Consider the following 19,398-nt stretch of genomic DNA (forward strand, 5'->3'; position numbering starts at 1 on the left):
TAGAACCCCCTCCAAGATTAGTTGTGGAGCGGAGCTGAGCCCCCAGCCCCGATGATTGGAGTTGGAGGAAGATGAATGTTGTAGTCAAGGTTTATCAATGTTGTCTATTAGAGGTGGGCAGATTTCAGACTTGTTGAGCCTATGTGAGTGTGTGTTTTTTCTTTTTTACCATAGCCTCAATTTATACCAACCAGAACCAGGTATAAAACAGCTGGTAGAATTTAAATACAAAAGCAAACAAAAACAAACCAACAGCGTGTGTCAGCACATTCCAAGTTTGGGAGTTTGTTTTCAGTAGCAGAACTGAACCAATGCTAGGAAAGTTCATTTTTAAAGGAACTAGTTCTAGTTCATCTTGCCCAACAAGACCAATAAAGACCTAGCTCCAGTTTGTCCTGTTACAAAGCAAACTGGTTTAACGAGGGAGTTTATGTGAAAATTAACTGATTTAATTTCTGTCCCATTCTAAGTGTAGGGCAGGCAGATGCGCTGGGGGGGAACTGTCCCAGGGGTTAAATTGGGGCCGATGATGGGCCTAACTACACCTGTGTGCCCCATCTACGATGACTTTTTCTGAAACTTGTTTCTTGAGGAATTTAGCACAGTGAATGCACAGGGGAAATGTACAGAACTGAATGTTCCACAGAGAGGAAGATATGACAAATAATGTCCAGACTGCATCTTTCGTAGTGCTGGCCCAATATATTTTGCAGCGTGAGATGAACAAGATGGTGTCTTCCATTCCATGTGCACAAGACAACTGGACTTGCAGTTGAATATTGCTTGGCATTTACTAGCTCTTCTAGCCCCTCAGCATCTGCTGCCTAAGGCAGCTGCCTCACTTTGCCCAATGATAGAGCCGGCCCTGCTCACTCAGCTGCTTCCAGAGGCCTCAAGTGCAAATGCATCAAGGTCAAATGAGCCACTACTCTAAGGAAGCTGTAGCCTAAAGCCTTAATCATACCGGCGCCTCTGTTGTGATGTAATTAATTGGAAATTCCCTGCCGTGACTCTTAGTGGCTGTTTCTTTTCAAGAGGTATAATGCTTTAGGCTGAGTGAGCAGCAGAATATTTATCAGCCAGTGGCCAAAACCTCCAAGGAAAAAGGATGAAGATGGACAGGTAGCTTAGCACTTGTATTTGGGATATGTGCTTGTAATATGTATGAACTCATTCAACATTCTTACATAGATCTGCAGTTATAGCTCCTCACCTGAAGTGTCCCAACTTGTCTAGGAATTCATAGCAATATTAATAAATATAGTTTGAATTTTCCAAACTTAGGGCAGACTCTTAGGTTACCCTAGTGGTCTATTGCTGCTTCCCCGTGGCTGGGACGCACACTGCTCTAATTATGCTTGAAATGTGGAGACCTCATGGGAGCGGTGGTTATTTCCCACATCAGCACCATGCCTCCCCTGGGTAAACTTAACCCCAAATTTCCGTCATATAAACAAGATCTAACAAATGTGTCTTCCACTCGCCATAGGCCAACCGGGAAAAGCAAGAGCACTGTAGTTTGTCCGCACAAATCTCATGCCAGTAAGTACCTGTTTTAATGAGGTACTTGCTTTGACATATGCCCAAAACAGGATGTTGAGGGTCAGTCAGGAACAGGAAATGGGGTGAAATGCATCCTGCATCAGTTCCTTAGGCTACCCTGAGTGGCATATTGCAAATAAATAAATAAAATAAAATAAATGGGTTGTTAAAAGTGGATATAGTGAGTTGCCAGGTTCATACCCAGTGATGGCCATAGGAGTCATGTGCATTGCTCATGGCAGAGAGAAGTGTAAAGCATTGAAGCTGTGTACCCCAGAAGCTCCATGAAAATGCAAAGGCCTTTGACAGGCTTGTGGAAGACTACAGTGGTACCTTGGGTTACAGACGCTTCAGGTTACAGACTCCACTAACCCAGAAATAATACCTCGGGTTAAGAACTTTGCTTTAGGATGAGAGCAGAAATTGTGCTCCGGCGGCAGCGGGAGGCCCCATTAGCTAAAGTGGTACCTCAGGTTAAGAACTGTTTCAGGTTAAGAACGGAGCTCCAGAACAAATTAAGTTCTTAACCCGAGGTACCACTGTACTCTATATTTGCAGAGAGATGACAGCAGTGCTTTGAAGTTAATGAGATCCTCTATAAGGGAATGGGGGGGGGTGACACTGCACTGCTTGGTTTATGGAGATTACACACACACACACACACACACACACACTATAACTTCAGTGTCAGTCCTACAGCGAAGCAAGACTTTCAAACAGATAAATGCTCCTGAACCATTTGTGTGGTTGCCACACACAACCTCCAGTCGTCTTATCCATGCTTATTGCGGAAAGGTTCAGGTTGCACAAATGGAATCAGATTGTAGGTTAATCTCGTTCCTCGTTTGCTATAAGAATTAAAGAGCTCGTCGGAACATTGTGCCTTAGTGCATCAACGTAATGATGCACTAAGAGACACATGGCTTTCAGTGTGCTGCAGAAACTCAGGTTGCACAGTGATTCAGTGGGCAAAAAATGGGCAATGTGTCTGCAGCACAACACAGCCCATCCGGGAAACAGTCGTAAATCTTTGGCATGGAATGGGATGCCATGTCCCTGCTCAGGCTTTAAGGTATGTACTGCAGGCGCTCCAGTTATAAAGGGTAGATTAGTTGTACTACTGCATAGAAATCCTAAATCATGGTTCTACCTGGGCATGCGATTTCTTCAAAGATGTTCACACAGAGTGAGAGGTTTTGCATAAGTTCTTAGAGCTTGTCTATTCCTACAGATCTGCCAGCCTTTGAAATATAGTTAGCAAAGCTTTCAGTAGGTTCTCTCTTTTTGTTTGTTTTTTAAAGTGAAAGGAAAAAATAATAATAAACAAAGCTGTGAAGGTCCAAGGTTCAACCTCTGACATCTCTAGGTAGGGCTGGGAAAGACCTCTGTTTGGGAAAGAGCCCTGGAGAGCCACTGCCATTCCATGTAAACAGTAATGAGCTAGATGGGCAAAGGGTCTGACTCAGTATAAAGCAGGTTTTACTTGTGTCTTCCTTTTGCACACCTTTTATGGAAATCCCTCTCTGGTGTATTTTTAGTCTGGAACACCTATACAATCGTATCTTGGTTTTCGAACAGCTTAGTTCTCGAACGTTTTGGCTCCTGAATGCCACAAACCCAGAAATGACTGTTCTGGTTTATGAACTATTTTTGGAAGCCGAACGTCCGACAGGGCTTCTGCAGCTTCTGACTGGCTGCAATAGCTTCTTGCAGCCAATCAGAAGCTGCGCTTGGGTTTCCGAATGTTTTGGAAGTCAAACAGACTTCCGGAACAGATTCTGTTTGACTTCCAAGGTATGACTGTATATCTGATGATTGTAAGTTATAAAAATAATCAACCACAATGTTAAATTACAGCAGGTGGAATTCAATGTTGATCTCTTCCAATTGTTCTGTCTGTGCAAGCATTTCAGTTTCCCAGATGTAGTGCCCCCTCTCTCCTGCTCATGTGTACTGCTTTGGGGCTTCTCCCAACCTCCTACCCTGAGACAATTCCAGGGGTATTGGGGGGTCTGTGGGAAGGGGGAGGGGAGGGAGGGGAGGGAGGAGCCCTTGCACAGGGCTTCCACTGATGAGTCTGGTTAGGTGCTGTTTTATTTTGGCAGGGTGACAAATCATATTTAGAATATACTCAAGAGTAGTCCTTTGTTGTCTCCCAGAATATCTTTGCCTCACACCAATGAAATGCTACCTACGCAGCCCATCTGTAAAACACACACACCCAGCCCCCCCCCCAAATCCTCTTATTAAACAAATAAAGTAAAATGGAAAAATACAGGAGCCAGGAACATTGGCTCTTTCAATCTCCCACTAAGAATGAATCATGAAGGAGCGAGATCTGTAAGATGTTGACTTTTCTGTGGTTAACATATAATGAGAGGCTTATTCCATAATGTGCCTTTATTTATTATTTAGCTGAGTTGGTGATCATTTACATTTCAGGGACATAATTTAGCTGCAAACCAGGGATGGCAGAGTTCCCCACTGAGCACTTGCTTTCAAATGTTAACTTCCAGAAGCACATCTAAGCTATATCATTGCTCCCAGGATTACCTTTGCTAAAATTACAGGTTCAAAAGGAGGAAGGGGGAGGAAAGGAAGAAAGACAGAAAGAAAGAGTTTTACATTCATCTCCCTAGCTTCTAGTATTAGTTGAACTTGGTGTCATAATTAACTGAGTGAGACAATAAAGATAGCAGTAGCTGAAGTTACTTTCCCCCCTCCCATCCTAGCTAAACTCCTGTGCCTTTACTCTCAGACCACAGTTTGACTTGTGGGCATTTGGGATTTATTGCTATTATGGGCTCAGCAGGGTGGAGGTGTCCGTCAGCAATCAAAGGAATCGCATCACCTTAATGGGTTGCATGCCAAGGCACCTGAGCCACAAAGTTCCCAGGAGAGCAATAAAGCACACGGACACAAAGTATTTTGATTCATGGGTTCAAACAGGCCACAACTTTATTGGTTACAGATGTGAGTAGTTTGGCTTAGGCATTAGGGTGAAGCCAGGCTATAGCTTGACTCCTGCCCATCTGCAGGGAGTCCACTTAAAGGTAAACCACCAATAGGGGCACCCTATGACTTTCATCAAATAGGGGCACCCTGAGGGCTCCCTGTAGGGGCTGTGACATAGCCATAGCCCACGTCCAGGATTCAGACAAGATTCACACCCCGGATCCCTTTAACAGGGTACCCTTACTGAGGAGGGGCAGGCAAAGGCTACAATTTGCCCCTCCATCCAAACAAAGGCTTACCTAATGCCTAACCTCACAAAAGTTGTGACAATTGCTACTAGGTAGGCGAAAACCAATTGGCCAACTGGGAAAATTCCTACCAGGCCCCAACAATAATGGCGACTGACAATTGTTCATAGCAAGGTCATATGCTCAGCAGGGTGGAGGTGTCTTTCTGCAATCAAAGGAATCGGTTGCAACGGCAGACTTTGGCCTTTCAAATTTCAGCAGCGCCTTGTGCGAGTCAAAATTTGGTGCCCCCTGCCTCTCACTTTACATCCTGCTTTCAATAGCATCATAGCTGGGACGTTCTGGGGCGACCCCTAGGCTCAACACCCAGTGCAGCGGAAATGTTCACGCTGCCCTTAAATTCACCTCTGATGTTCGAAGAGTCCGAGCAGACAGAAGGAAGCACTTCTCCACGTAGCACAAAGCTGAACTATAGAACTCCCTCCCACAGGAGGCATTGATGACCCCCTGGATGGCTTAAAAAAGGGATTGGACAAATTCATGAAGTGTAAGGCTATCAGTGGTTACTAGCAAAGGTAAAGGTAAAAGGTAAAGGACCCCTGGATGGTTAAGTCCAACCAAAGGTGACTATGGGGTTGCAGCGCTCATCTTGCTTTCAGGCCAAGGGACCCAGCATTTGTCCACAGGCAGCTTTCCAGGTCATGTGGCCAACATGACTAAACTGCTTCTGGCACAACGGGACACCGTGACGGAAACCAGAGCGCATGGAAACTGTTTACCTTCCCGCCACCTATTTATCTACTTGCACTGGTGTGCTTTTGAACTGCTAGGTTGGCAGGAGCTGGGACAGAAAACGGGAGCTCACCCCATCGCAGGGATTCAAACCTCCAACCTTCTGATCAGCAAGCCCAAGGAGCTCAGTGGTTTAAACCACAGTGCCACACACGCAATGCTGGTTGGTGCTATGAGAACAGAATGCTGGACTGTATGAGCCATTGACTGGATCCTGCAGGGCTTATTATTCTTATTCTTATTCATTATTGTTCTATTCTTATGTTTGGATCTCTTCCCTTTTTCTGCTGTGTGACATAGACACAAATTCATAAGGAGAAACTTTCCCCATTGCTTTAGCTTTATGCTGGGGGTGGAGAGCCTCCCTGTTGTGCAGTTTCTAATAATAATATAACCCTGCCCAAAATCTCCTTGGAAAACCATTTCTCCCTTACTTTATTATGAAATGAAAGTTTTAATTTAAACTCAGTCACATTAGTTATGCATCAGGTGCTCTTGTATAAATAGGTGTCTCTGATCTCAATGAAATTTGTAAGGAAGGGAAGTTGACTTACCAAACATCCCCCCCCCACCTTCTCACACAAGGGGTGTCGTTTCAGATGTCTTTGAGAGGAAGCAAAGAGATTTCAGAGAAGTGGGGAAATTCACTGCAAGGTTCAAAGCCGTCTATTCTTGGATATAATTGAGATTAAATTCCCAGGGAAAGCATAATCTTATGAAAAAGTGCAAGACAAATAAGCAGGTGAGGATATTTAATTTTAATAGCACACATTGGCATTACTATTTATTGTTCTTATTTTAACCTCATCAGACCTATAAATATTTTGCTGGCCTGTTTCTATGCTGATTTTGGGCTGATTTTTATGCTGATTTCTGAGTTTTGTATATTGCTTATATTAGAATTATTTCAATACAATTGCTATGTGTTTCTGTGTTTTTTTGAAGCCACTCAAAGTGCAACTTTAGGCCAGAACTGGGGAATCTGTGGCCCTCCAGCCATTGGACTCCAACTCCCATCAGCTGGTCAGAGTCAGGGACGATGGGAGTTGTAGTCTAACAACTTCTGTACAGACTGCTTGCTCAAAAAGAATAACAAATAAATCTCTAACTTGGTTTACGTGAAACAGCATAACATTTTTATTAAAAATTGCAGATGAAATCAGCAATCTGTTTTCACTAGTCAACTTCTGCATAGGTCTAGACTCTAGAGCATAAACCAGAGGTTCGAGAGTTCCTTAGGAATACTAAGATACAACCTGAAAGAATTGCCTCCACTCAAATGAATCTGCCCCATTGTTCACCAAGTCTCTGCTCTATGTGAAGCATTGTAGAAGGTGTGGGGTGCAGAGTCCCAGTAACAGGATATTTTCAAGAAAGTAGAACTCTTTGCTGAAGCTCCCATCTTTGCTTGGCTTCCTACAGGCAGGGAAGATATTCTTTCACCCCCCCCCCAGGTGTTTTGTTTTTAAAAATCATACAACCCTCACACTTGCTCAGAATCATCTCGACAGAACTGGTAGTTAATAAAGAAATGTGGAAAGTCCTACAATGCACTTTGACAAAAGACTGAAACAGCCCCCGGCGCCTTAATTGTTGCCTCTGCAAATCAATTCACATTTCTGCTTTGTCTGTTTATATAGATCTGAGAGGAACATCCGGAAAATTAATGAGGTCATTGGTTTCCAGAATCCTAGGTGCCAAACATGCTGAATAAATAGCTCTTAATAGCTGAGCTTACTTCCAGCAATCAATGCAGCAATTTCACCACATCCACCTAATTTATAGATGCAAGGTGCTACACATTTCAAAATCAAGATGTGAGCCGAGGTTTCAGAGGCTTGCCCTGCCCCAAATAACCCCGGACACACCAAATTATGGACAAGGAATCTTCATTAGGAATGGGTGAACCTTCATAGTGCCTGGAGACAGACAGTCAGGTAGAGCGTCCATAGGAATGACTTCTGTGAGGAGCACAGAGAGAAGAAACACCATGGTGCAGCTGCAGCAGCACAACTGGATGCTTTCATCTGCCCCAGCTTCAACAAAACACATCTTTCCTGTATCGGTCTATCCAGCCACAGCAGGTGCTGTAACCTTAACTTCATCCCCAAAGGCACACTCCTCCATTGTCTCCTGAGGCGGACGGACATCAACAATGTGTTCAAACACATCGGCAGTTCCCAAAGTTATGCTTCCAAAGCTAGCTGCCACGTTCTTGAGCAACACTGTCTGTTGTGGGACTTTATTTTCTTGAAAGAAGAATGACTTCCGGCGTGGCGCCATCAGCAATGGCGTACTCCCTCTGAACTGGAGGGACCAGCTCCGCGCGAAACGGGTCGTTTCCGCTACGGCGAAGCGGGGACCCTTTAAAAATCACAGGCGGATGAAGCCTGTGACCATGGGACTCGGCGGGCACCTTTAGCGCCCCCCCAACCCGCAAAGGAACCCATTAACGGGCTCCGAAGCGAAGAGGGGGAAGTGGCACGGTGCTGTGAGTCTACTGCTTTTTCCGTGGAGCGAAGCCACATAGCCGTTGCCGGAGAGCGCTGCCTTTTTCCTGGGACAATTTGGCATCTAAAGAATCACCCGTGAGTACTTAAAACTTGAACAATTGGACTTTAAATAAGGACTGGCCAGTAGAGAGGAATTGGACTTAAAATTTACTTCAATTTGGTACTGAAACGGGAAGGTCTAAACAGGAAGTCAGCCTTCCGTTTCTTTGTAGTCAGAATAAAGCAAAGACAATGTAAACTAGAGCTTAGAAAATTACTTTTAAAGGATTGGCTATCATCATTTAAAACCGCGGAACCCCCCATCGGTAGCAGGAGAAGAAGGGGGATCTCTTTTTGGACTGTTTAAACCTGCAGAAGTGAGTTTAAAGTAAAGTAACTTTCCACCATCCTGATCCTGGAGCGGAGTGTCAGGACTGACGTTTGAAGCTCATTGACCAGAGACAAATGTTTTTGACAGACAGCTAAAAGAAAAGTAACATAGTGACTCCATTGTTTCCTTTCGCATTTCAAAGGAACAAATCTTGACTGAATATCTTAAAAAAGAAACTTTGTTGCTGTTGTTCTTAAAAGAAAGAATAAACAGAAGTTTCCCCCCTAGAGGGAGACAGTGAAATTGTAACCAACTTCAGGAGCTTGCAGCTGTTACAGATTACAATCGTGGGAAAGGACTTGTGACCTTGTAGGACAATGTTTTCAGAAGCTCAGTTGGGTGCTTTCTGTAAAATAAATGCCCTATTGGATCAGTTAAGACAGAAGACGGATTTGATGACTAATGCGGTCAGAAATTTTGAACAGGCAGTAGGAAACTACATGGAGCCTACCCAGGAATTAAAACAGGAGTGTGCTATGACAGCACAGATGAGAGAAGAGGATACTGCTGAATCCTGGGTGCCAGAAATGGAGGGAGTTGCAGGATCATGAGCCTTTGGATTTGATAAATGAATTTGGAAAAAACCAGATTTGGAAAGATAAAGTGTGGTTTGGTTTGGAAATGGGGGGTTGGACTGACCCTCCCATGCAGGGATGTTTGGACTTTCTGAGTCTGGTAATGGGCCGTCAGATGTTTGGAGCTGTGGGGGCTCTTAATTTTGGAGGGAATCTGAAACAGGTGTTTAATTATCACATGGAGTTTAGTCTGGACTATGGAAATGGGGCTGATCTGCTGAAAAGGGTCAAAAACATTACTAAGCTGGAGTTCCCACGAGTGAAAGGAAAATATGAAGAAGAGTCGTGGAAGGGACATGGAAGAGACTTGAGGGCCTCGGATATAAGGATACCAGGTTAATGCGCTAGATTAATGGGACAAAAAGGACTGACAAAATCCAGGACCAGGAGGAAGGGACGCTGGATGAAGATTAGATTGTTTTACTTTTTTTTCTTTTATCATTAGGACTGTTTTAAAATAATTGATGAATGCTAGAAAAATGTTGAAATGGAACTACTTGGTTCTAGTAAAAATGTTTAAAGAATTAGGTTAATGATATGGTTATGAGAAGTCGGTAAAAATAAGATTTAAGTTTTAAGTTTTAAGGTTTGCTATAAGACAAGATGAAAATAGATTAAGATAATGAAAGGACAAAATATTATGAACTATGGAAAGGATTTGCTGTGATAATTATTAACCAGGATACAAGAAAGGGGAGGAGGAGGAGGTCAAAGAAAGAAGGTAATGAAAGTTAAAAATTTGAGAATGATGGATGTATTGTTTCTTTCTATTTTTCTGTTTTGTCTTTTTTCTGTTTTTTTCTTTTTTATAATTTAAAAAAAAATCTTTAATAAAGATTATTTTAAAAAAATATTTTCTTGAAAGAAAAGCGGGAGGAGGGTTAGGCTAGTAAGAAGCCATCACAAAACATAGGTTGCTTCTAGTCGGCCTATTTATTGAGCAATCAACCTGATTTGCTTGCGCAAAAATTGCCAGTAGGTTAGATGGCACCAGCTGTTTATTGAGCATTCTGTTTTATTTGTTTCTGGGGAAACTATAACACGTTGCGTCAAGCAAGCATTATTCCACATTTTCCTGTGCAAGTCCATCTTCCCGGGGAGATGGGTTTGTTGTGCAAGAGCTCCAAATCAACTTTATTTGTGCCACCTGAATTTGCTGGTATGTGACTGAATCTCATCTGAAAATAGCAGCAGTCTGGAAGTGCCCTTAATATAGGGCTGCATTGGGGAGGGAAGGATCGGCAGTAAGGATGTAAGTTAGCAGACTCCCTTAATAAACAACCAAGAGCAAAGGCAGTCTTTGTAGATTCTGGGAAAAATCACAGGGAAATGATATAGATTTAGCTAATCATAAAAGAGGCTGTTAAAACCTCAAAGGTCCCACTAGTGAATTATCTCACAGCCATCAAATATTTAATTGGCATTGCACCCTGAAATCCCGCTGAGCTCTGTACCTCTAGACAGAAATATTCCGGCAGAAATGTTGGGTTTGGCCGACTTTGAGGCTGATGCTAAGTTGCTGTCATGCGGGGGGGGGGGGGGGTTGCCCTGAAAATTCATGGTTGTGCTTTGCGCATAAATCAGCAGTAACAACCTTGGGCAGTAGTATTGAAGATGCTATATCTTCCATTTTAAAAAGTCACAGCAGAGGATGCAGGCAAAAGAGAATTGCCAGGAAATCTTTAGACGCCAAGAAAAGAGGAGGGGATGATTCCCAAATTTCATGACAAGCCTGACTCCAGAGTAATAGCTTAAATGATTCGTGGGTTGATCCTTCGCCATCTGTACCCCCAAAGACAATGGGGGGTAAAAGAGATGCGGTGCGGAGATAGATGCAGATGGAATTCAGACCAAGACATCTTTCTGCCCTCAGCTGTGCACTAAACACTCCCTTGCTGTGTGGACAACCCACCACAATAATTCAACTGTCATGCTTATGATTGTTTTCTAAGCAGAGCAATAAATTCTCTATAAAAGTTGTGAGTTTTGTTCTAACATAAAAATGTTCCAGACAAGACTGAACATTGAACAGAACACTGAAGCAAAGGCAACTTGTATTGCTGGGGGAAGCTGTATAACTCACTCCTTGTTATAATGTACAAGTCACACATACATTTGGCATCCAGTCTTTCTTGTTTTCTTTCCATATTCCTCATGTTCCTATCAACACAGATGGAGGAGATTTGGGGGGGGCGGGTGTTGCATTTTATTGTAAACCCACCTAATTCACATTTCCTGAAATTGTATGTGAACCGAAATGCCACTCAAAATTTTTGCTTCTCTAAATTCTACAATGCATTTCTCCAATCAAATAATATGCTTATACAGGTTTATATTAGGGAAATGTGCAGAGAAATGTTGTTGTTGTTGCTGCTGCTGCTGCTGTTGTTACTATTTTACTCATCCTTCATTCTAAGGTCCTGGAGCGGGTTACAACGTTTAAACACAATATTAAGAACAGTTTTAAACAACTTGCAATCACAGAAATAAGGTGGATCCTAAACTATATACCTCAAAGGTCAAAAGACAGGCTAAAGAGGTGTGCCTTCAGCAGTCTCCTGTGGGATTGCCATAACTTTGGGGATGCCACAGAGAATGTTCTCTCCCAAGCCACACACTGTTGAGCTTCTGAGGGAGGAAGAATCTGCTGATCTGAGCACAGAAGAGCATTTGTAGGAAAGGAGGCAGGTATTTGGGGCCTCAGGCATTTAGGGCTTTAAACACTAATGTGAGCACCTTGAATTTTATACCCTCCAACATTTTCATTCCCCAAATCAGGACATCAGGAGGGGAGAGCCTTCTGGCACAGTGCTACGATGCTCATCAGCAGGGTACACCACAGCTCTGGCACGACCCTGTGCCAAAGTGAGCATGTTTTGGTCTAGCACTCTGGCACAAGGACTCACGCCAGAGTGCCAGACTAAAAAAAGGGGGCATTATGGGACGCAAACAGAAGCCAGGATTGGCTTCTTAGATTCCAGGATCTCTCACTTAAAACGAGACAGTTGTGGGGTATGAAATTGGATATGCAAATGAACTGGCAACCAGTCTGGTTCTTTTGAAGCAGGCATTAAGTGAGACCTAAAAAACGGGTGGTGCTGTGGGTTAAACCACAGAGCCTAGGGCTTGCTGATCAGAAGGTCGGCGGTTCGAATCCCCATGACCAGGTGAGCTCCCGTTGCTCAGTCCCTGCTCCTGCCAACCTAGCAGTTCGAAAGCACCTCAAAGTGCAAGTAGATAAATAGGTACCGCTCCGGCGGGAAGGTAAACAGTGTTTCCGTGCACTGCTCTGGTTTGCCAGAAGCGGCTTAGTCATGCTGACCACATGACCCGGAAGCTGTACGCCGGCTCCCTCGGCCAATAAAGCGAGATGAGCACCGCAACCCCAGAGTCAGTCATTACTGGACATAATAGTCAGGGGTCCCTTTACTTATAAATGGAACCCCAGCCAGTATTCTGACTGCTGGATTTTGGGTCAATGAACATTTCCGAGTCGTCTTCAAGAGCAGTCCCCCACCCAGCGCATTGCACTCATCCAAACTGGAAGTTACCAGAGTATGGAGTACTGTGCCAAGACATCGCTGTCAAAAAGGGGGTGTACCTGGTGAACTAGCTGTAGCTGAAAAAGGCACTCCCAACCACCAAGGCTACTTGAGGCTCCAGTGGCAATATTGAATCCAGGAGCAACCTCTAAGCTGCAAACCTGCTGATGCCAGGGGAGTGCAGTCCTGTCCTCTCAGGCGGCAGAGGAAGCAACTCCCATGGCAGGTTGCCAGGAATGGATAAGACAAGGAAAAGTTCTTACCATCTGCTTTTTATTCAGTATTTACAGAGAGAGGCTTGGAACACAGCCTCTTGGAATAATAGTGTTCTCCCGAGTGACTCTCCACTCCCTTTTTCTCCAACTTCCTCACTCGTCATCATCTCCCCTATGGGTGGCACTGAGGGCCCTTTGATTCTGAGCTCTTTGCTTTACTACTTGGACACAAGGAATGTTATCTTTCTCACTTTTGGATGGGCAATAGCTACTGAAAGGCTCACTGGCCAGTTTCTCTCACCTTTAGCTGGGCTTCATGACCATGAAGTCCACAAAAGTCAGTATGCTTCAGCTGAGCAGCATCAACATGAGTTCACAATGGCCAGTCTTTGTCCTTCAGTCAGGCATCAGCAACATGAGGTCATAATGGAAGTCTCTCCTTCAGTTAGCAGCAGCAACTGAGGTCACAATGGCCAGTCTGTCTCCTTTAGGCAGGCAGCATCAACATGAGGTCACAATGGCCTTGCCTATTCTTCAGGTGGACATCATCAGAATGAGGTCACAACTGACACAACTGTCAGCAGCTCCCAGCTGGTTGCCCAGGAAAGTGTAAAGACAAGAAAAGGTTTCTTGCCATCGTTTTTTATTTCAATATTTACAAAGAGAGGCTATAGAACCCAGCCTCTTGGATAATGGCAAGTGAATCTCCTCTACCCATCTCTCCCTGTTCCTCATTTGTCATTTCTATAGTTGCTGCTACATACCCTCTGTCTTTGAGGACTTTGTTCCTCCTATTTTTAAGGCTTGCCAGGTTCTGGGAGATGGAAGGTCTGGGATGCTTTCTAATACAGTGTGTAAGCCAGCTGCCGCTCCGGTTCTGCCTCCTCCTCTCCCATTATTTCCCAGCTTCCCCCCTCATCTGCCTCTGAGCTGTGACCTCCCTCAAACCCCTGTTGTAATTCTGAACTATCTTCTTCTTCTCTGGAAGGGTCAGGGTGGGCAGGCGGTCTCCACCATTCCTCCTCTGCATAGTCCCTGACACTTAAACAGAGATTAGTCCATGCCCTTTATTGAGTATTTGTTCTGATTTGTTTGCCTAATATACACATTTCGGCAAAGCAATTTCACCATATATAATGAATTTTTGTATGTTATTTCCATTAATATATTCATCACGCATGTGTATTTTTCTGCACATGGCTGGAAAACTGCATTGCAAAATTTGGAAAAGTGTGAAGGATGGCTGAGCTTCAATTCAGACATTTTGTTTCGAAAAGGTGAGTTATGCAAGTTTGTTTTAAGATTAAAAAGATAAAAGAAAAACAAGAGTAACTGAAATGGACAGTTCCAAACACCTCTAAGAGGACTGAAGAATTTCATGAAACTCTTTCAACATAACAAAATGGGTGTGTGGTTATTTGAATGAATCAGTACCAGTGGCTTTTGAAATGGCCTTTGCGGTTTCAGGGTAGACAAACTGGCATAAATAAATTCCACAACATCAGCAGTTCACCTCTGAACACATTTTTTTTTCTGGTAAAGCCAGTTCACAGTTCACTGAGCAGAACTGATTTAAGACAAGAGCCTTTGTATCCTGTAGTTTGTATCACCTGTATTATTTATAGTAATATGAATGGCTCTCAGCTGTTAATTTGCTCGAGATCTTCTTCTTAAAATAATCAATTGTTGTTCTGGTAAACCTATTCTAAGCTTGTTGTTTGTTTTTTTAATGGAAATTTCTGATAAAGCTCTACTGAAGGATTTAAGCCACATATTAATGATACTAAGGTTTCCGATTTCTCATGACATTAATTGTTGTTTAAAAATATTAGTATTGTATCTCTTATTTCTAAGCAACAAAACATTTGTATATCAGGAGAGGGGGAACTTTGCTCTGTCAAGGGTCATGTTTCTTCAGAGCAATCTTTCAGAGACCACATGCAAGGAGAGATTGGGACTGGAGCCAAAACTGGGTAGGGCCAGAGTCAAGAGAGAGGGGTGTAAGAGCATAAGAAGAACCTGCTTGATGAAGCCAATGGCCCATCTAGTCCAGTATCCTGTTCTCACAGTGGCCAACCAGATGTCTATGAGAAGTTCCTAAGCAAGATCTGAGCACAGCAGCACTCTGTCCCTATTTCCATTGGAGAAATGTTGGAGGATAGGTCCTTGCTTTCTGTTTGAAGATTGTTACAGATATTCAGAAGCATGCTGCAGAAAGAAAAGAAAAGTTGGTTGCAGGAGGAATGGAGATGTGGGTCGCACTTGAGATCTGTGATCAGTTTGCAAACAAAAACATATTTGTCTTGGCTTTTATTTTCCCCAGAGACCACATTTCCTTTTTGATTTTAGGACAACTACCAGCTCTGAATGCTGCAGCTAGATCAAGTAGTTGTTCAAGATGACTTGAAAAAAGAAAGGCCAACATCTTTAACCCTTTCAGCCTCCATAATCATATGCAAATACACTATTGATGTGTTGGAGGGCCTACACCAGATTACTCCGTCTTGAGATTATCTGTGGTTTGTTGTTTTTTTTTTTAATTTTATTTTTAATTGGGAATGGATCCTGACAAGTCACTCATGCCTTCACTTTGTTATCATGCACGTAACCACATTTGGTGTACGGAATTTAGGAGGGATGGAGTGGTGTCAGAAGTTCATAAGGCATCCGCTTACCCTTCATCAGAGCAAGTTGCTTGGTAAGAGCTGTCCATGGTCCTGCAATCACCAGTATGTCCTGCCAACCTTCCTTGCTCCTTTGCCTGCTTATCTCACTGTCTTGCTGCCTGGCAACTAGGTCTCATGAGTACCAACTACAGATAGATTGAAAAGGGAGGAACGGAGACCTGGTGTGGCATAGGGGCAGGGTTAGCCCATGGGGCCCTCCAAACCCCCCACCATGCATTCCTTGCAAGTGTGGGAGAGTCAAGTGAGTCCCCATCTAGCACAAAACAACGTCAGTGGCAACATAGCAGGAGGCATACCCCCCATACCCTCCTTTTAGCAGAGGCTTTTAGTCACTGAACAAAATTGCCAGTTTCCCTGAGCTGTTGCATCAGATATTTGCCAGAGCTCCTTCAGGTGTATGAGTCATTCTTCCAAGAAATGATTCTCAGTTGCTTTCTCGAAAATCACCATTTCATAACTAAAACGGACTCTCTGTGTGCGCAGAATGATGCCATTACAACTTTGGGCTTCTGAAAAATGACAAAGGTGCTTGCAAAGCATGCTTTGGTCCATTAGAGAGATATGGGTTTGGCTCCAAAAGCAGCAGGAAACTTATAATTGTTCATGCTTCCAAGAAGCCTACGTGGGACAGAAAAAGATGCTGGTTTAGCCTGCACTCTCCTTGAAGACCTGAATCTGAGGCTGCATCTGCACTATGCATTTAAAGCTGTATCATACCACTTTCAACAACCATGACTTCCTGTATCCTGAGAACTGTAGTTAGTTAAGGGTGCTAAGAATCATTAGAAGATCCCAGTTCCCTTCACAAAGCAACAATTCCCTGAGTGGTATAAGTCAATACCTCTTCCTAGGGAACTCTAGATAGAACAGTTGGGGCTTATATATCTCAGTTCACAGAGAAAAGGGGTTTATCCAAACATCACCCCTTGGGATAGTAGCACTTCAATTGCATCTATTTCCAACATTTTGCCTTGACACAAAGGATAAACTGTACTGACACTTACTGTCAAAGAGAAAAGCAGCCATTATACCATTTCCCCAAGAAACCTGGCAATGACTTGTTTGCACAAGAGAAAGAAACCGATGATGCGAAGGAGCTGATACATTGTGAAACATCTCCCTTCGATATGAACTTTCTCTCTTTCTCTTGTCTAAACGATTGTCTAAAAACATCATCACCATCACCTATACAAAAGCTTAAAGTCTTGTTATTTTGGTTGGTCCTGCTAAGGTTTTACCATTCTGGGGCTTTTAAATTTTCTTCTGCTGGAACAACATGGCCACCCAAATTTTGGATAAAAATACAAGAAATCTGGGCACTGGGGTTGTATCAATGCTGCCTTTCCACTTGCCAACTTCTGCGTGCACAATGGAACTTCTACCTTCTCTTCTTTCCCTTGAGCCCACCCTCCCACCCTCCAAATCTGCTCCAGAGGGTTGAAGGACACTGAAGCAGAATTTTTTTTGGGGGGGGGGTGTCAGAGAAAGGAGAAGTCCTGCTATGTGAGCAGAATACTGCTGACGTCGTATTGGATACAACCCCAGGTTTCTTTTTATAACCTTCGTTTCAAATGATAAATAGACTCCAGGATAGATTTATGTGCTGCTGTTTTTAAAAAGCAAAGGGACCAAAGGCACTATATCATCAGAAAAGGAACGATTTCATCTGTCTTAGATCCCTCACATGTGTCTAGCAGGCTTTAAGATATCTTGGAGCCCATAGACCTGGCCACAAAGGAGCATGATTGCTCATAGTATCCCTCTTCCACTGATAAGAGCCTAGGCTTCAGTGATGAGCTGCTTGAGATCCAATAAACTAAAGTTCAATCCAAACTATGTGGAGGGGCTGTTGGCTAGTGTCTTATCAAGCCATAGAAGGAGGTCTGGCCTGATACATTTCGGTGCCTGAGGCAAAACATCCCGTCACTGCGCCCATGAGGCTTGAGGCTCCGCAACAGCTTCCTTTCAAGGACAAACCCTTGAAAAGCTTTGTCACCAGGCTGGGGCAGGGACCAAATTCTGCAAAGGCTTCTGGAATGCCTCTCTCTTACCAAGAGTCATTGAGAGGGAGGCATTCAGGAGAGCTTTGCCACTGGCCTCTCTGCACCCCAGAGGTGGAGGAGACCAGCAGCAATGCTCAGCAATGGAGCAGTGTTGCTCTGCCACCACTTCCCTTACCTGGGTTGCTTCTCTGGTAGAAGCAGAAGCAATGGGGGTGAGATGCCTACATACAATGCTTTTTTCTGGGGGGGGGGAGCAGGGATATGCATTCCCCTAAACATTTTGTGAATCTAAGTTTGGCCTCATTGAGGAGCAGTATTTCAATATGAGTAGGAAAATGAGAGTACCCCTAAACATTATTTTTGAAGAAAAAAAGCACTGCCTACAGGGGTGCCATCTCTTGCATTTTTACTACCTGAGGTTGCTGCTTCACCCTGCCTCATAGGTAGTCCAGCTCTCAATGGAAATTGTTTTTGACCCGTTCTAATAAACAATCCTCCTCAAAGATCAGTTTCATAGCTTGCTCTTAGGTCCACTGCTGCTGTTGGAAATATATTTAGATCATGGTGCCTACCATCAACTTTAGCTGGTGTGCTGGCTGTGCTCCTTTTGGAAGAAAGATGTCCAGAACTCTGTTATCCATACTTTAGCAACAGTCATACAGAATTACTGGTTTTCTTGTTTTCATGGAACTAACCTAGAAAACAGGTCAGTATTTTGAACAGTGCATGATCATTTATAAATGAATAAAGTCTCTCTATATCTGTATCTATCTATCTATATATAGTTGACTTGTACTCACCATGACAAAATAGGAAAAGCTTCATCCACTTATTATTTCCTACATACAATATTATTGTTAAAGGCAGGGGTAAAAGACTAAGAAAGATGTTGGACTCCCAATAAATAAATATTTTGTTGTGGATTTTATGTGCACATTTTTGTGGGGTGGGGGATGACCTATTTTATGCTTGTTTCATGTTTTAATCAACAAAACAGCAAAGCTATATCATGGATGCTTTGGATGAGCAGTTCAGCTCCTGCAAAGCCCATCTTACTTATGTGATTTGCTAATAATAACCAGCATGTGCTAGAAAGCTTCAGAAATAAACATGTTGAAACCAAGCATTGCCTGAAGTGAAATACTAATGTGAATCTGGAGGTTCCTGACTGGACAAAACATCTACAAAACGTTGAGGGAACTGCAAAGCATTTTGATAAAACTAGTGACATTTCTGTGTTCTGCACCTCCCTAAGGTGTCACCAGATTTTGCCAAAAGCAAAAAAACATTAGGTGACTTTGGAGGTTCCTTTTTAACTGAAAGACTGAGAGGAAAAGCAGAGAAGCAAACAGGGATCAATAAATCACCAAGTTTCAATAAGATGATATCCAGGAAGGGCGTGGTTCCTCAAATCCTGATTCAGAACCGGCGTGATTGATCTACACTCGTGAGGGATTTCTGGGACTTCTTCCATGTCTGGGTGCGATGCTTGTTGATGTCTCTGTTAGCTAATTTGTATTTCATCCTGTTTCTCTGCAATCAGGGAATTCCCTCCAGTCAAGAATGGCTTTGTGTCAACAGCATGTCAAATAATAAGCCCTGGCAACCATTTCCCTCTCCAACTGCTGTACTAAACTTGACAGATGGGTGTCTCATCTTGAGGAGAAACAATAAAGAGTGACTTGCTATACAAATATGACTTGTCAAGGTCATGGTTTTTGACAGCCTGAGCAATGCTAAACTGAAGCCCCATTTTCTTTCATACACAGCTCCATTTTTCCCCTTCTGTCCAGCATATTAAAATGCCAATTAAGCATTCTGGACTCCCCTCTGAGCCCCCTCATGGTTGCACATCTATCACACCTTTAATTCTCCTAAGGCTCGTCGTTGCACACAGGAATACGTACAGAACAAAACCATTTGCTACTGGTACCCATGACACTTTTATCAAATATA

General features: G+C 43.3%; 1 protein-coding gene and 1 long non-coding RNA gene across 2 annotated transcripts in view; both read right to left on the reverse strand.

Annotated features, from left to right (window-relative positions):
• Positions 1 to 19,398, reverse strand: part of LOC310762981 (uncharacterized protein) — a 104,558-nt gene that overhangs the window by 57,393 nt on the left and 27,767 nt on the right. The window lies entirely within an intron of this gene.
• LOC310763068 lies at positions 7,410 to 18,389 on the reverse strand. The gene is made up of 3 exons (XR_014548449.1): positions 18,015 to 18,389; positions 13,054 to 15,564; positions 7,410 to 7,786 (listed from the first exon to the last, which is right to left on the reverse strand). It is a non-coding gene; the product is annotated as an uncharacterized lncRNA (long non-coding RNA).

The sequence above is a fragment of the Podarcis filfolensis genome (assembly GCF_964270895.1).
Source record: "Podarcis filfolensis genome assembly, chromosome: 5".
Classification (NCBI taxonomy): Eukaryota; Metazoa; Chordata; class Lepidosauria; order Squamata; family Lacertidae; genus Podarcis; species Podarcis filfolensis.